The sequence below is a fragment of the Rattus norvegicus genome, chromosome 20 (genome assembly GCF_021556685.1).
Source record: "Rattus norvegicus strain SHRSP/BbbUtx chromosome 20, alternate assembly SHRSP_T2T, whole genome shotgun sequence".
In the NCBI taxonomy this organism is placed as follows: Eukaryota; Metazoa; Chordata; class Mammalia; order Rodentia; family Muridae; genus Rattus; species Rattus norvegicus.
The window spans coordinates 44,365,459-44,367,500 of record NC_141553.1 but is presented as its reverse complement, the minus strand read 5'-3'; positions in this window follow the sequence as shown (position 1 = coordinate 44,367,500).

The window sequence follows — 2,042 nt, the reverse complement described above, 5'->3', positions numbered from 1 at the left end:
CATGCCCATCTCATGATTGGATTATGGGAGCATGAAAGTTGTCTGGCTTCATGTTCAAGGTTAGAAAGACATCCTGCCTCAGGAAAATGGCACATCCCTCACTGTCAGGGTTATGCATAGAAAGCACACTTCCCACTGCTCCTCCAGACTTTTAGGGGCCTTCGCTTAGGCCAAAATTGCTGATGGGTGTTCATGTTTTTCAAAAGAAAAAAAGCATGAAGCCTTCCCATAAGGAAGTTCGTGTAGGTCAGGTGTAGCGTCAGTCAGTGGGAGACAATGAGTTTGTCTATAGGAAGTGACAAGAACCGAGAAAACAAATTTTCAAAAGGTCTTCAATTCTCATCTTGCTTTGTTCCTCTGGTGGTAGCACTGCCTCTAGAAGCACAAGTGTCCTGCGTCTCATCATAGAGTTGCTTGTCACTGGTGTCCTCATTGAATTCTACACATGTGTGGCTTGTCTTCAGAGGCACAGTGTGGTGTGATGTAACACACGCTTGACTGTGGACTCAGAGGCAGTGTGGTGTGATGTAACACACGCTTGACTGTGGACTCAGACTGCCCAGATATAGCTCATTAGCCAGCTCTGTGGCCATGAAGAAGACCCACATAGGCCTGATCCAGCTAATAAGCCTGTTTCCTGCCAGCATACACACTACAACAGAAAACTGCAAATGATTCTCCATGATTGGATTTCATAATCCCTTATTCCCACAGAGCAGTTAGTTTTATCTGCTCCTCCTACAATGCCTTCTGTTATTTGCTTATAATCCTCTTTTGTCCCCAGGCAAGATCTTTTAAGGCCTTCTTTGTGCCCATTTTTACCACTTAAAACCTCTCATTCTGGTCTTTTCTAAGTCTGTCTCATCAAAATTATTCGCGAGGTAAGAAATCAGAATTCCTAGTTGATATTTTGGCTACAGTTTTGAAGGAATAAAGTACTAATATGTAACAAATAGTTTAAAAAGAAATGTATTGTTGCCTGAAAACATAGCCAGTCAGTAGAGTGGCTGCCTAGCATGCTTGAGGCTTATTTTGTGTTTAGCACCCTAGAGGTCACCATTCAAGCCTTCAGACTGAGGCCAAGCTGAACCTTCACATGTTGGAGTAGCACAATTGCCTGCTGTGCAGTCAGTCAGAAAGCTCACATTTGGTCAAATTCTCTGCCATTTGCCCTAGGATAAAGCTGGGCTCACAGATACAGCAGAATCCTGTGTGCTGGAAAACCATTCTCTCCATAGGGAACATGATCGTAGATGGTTTTCGCATTTACCATGGCGCCTTGTTATTAAGCTGCTATGTGGATGTGGACCTTTCCATTTGCATTTTAGATGGCTTGGAAATTGCCAGACTTCCCAACAGAAAGGCTCCTCCTATGTGGAGGTCTGTTGCTGAGCTTGCATGACTGCTGGCTACCATGGAGATTCATGCCCTGGGCAACTCACTGGCCTTTCCACAGAATTTTACAGAAGTCTTGCAAGCTCACCTCGATTATTTTGAAAGCCTAGAAACTAAGACCTCAATTCTCAACACTCTTAGGCTATATAGCAATGAAATTGGTCAAACAACCACAGCATACACACATACAAATAGATATACAGAAAGTGTTTTAGGCAATGTTCTCAGCCTTACTCATTGTTTAACTCATCATTTATTTTTTACTTATTCACTTTTTATCCTGCTCACTGTCTCCCTCCCAGTCACCCCCTTCTCTTCTCTGATCAGGTGAGGGCCTCCAAGGACCTTCCATCCAAGTCTGCAAAACTAGGCACATTCTTTGCCACCGAGGCCAAACAAGGCACCCCAGCTAGAAGAACAGAGCTCATGTACAGGTAACAGCTTTTGGGATATCCCCTGCTCCAGTTGTTTGGGACCCGGATGAGGACCAAGCTGCACATCTGATACATAACTGCTCGGAGATCTAGGTCTCCAGCATATGTGTGTACTTTGGTTGACAGTTCAACAAGAAATGCCGAAACAGGGATAGTGCAGAGACTGAGAATGACCAACCGATAAGAGGCCCAACTTGAGACCCATCCTATGGG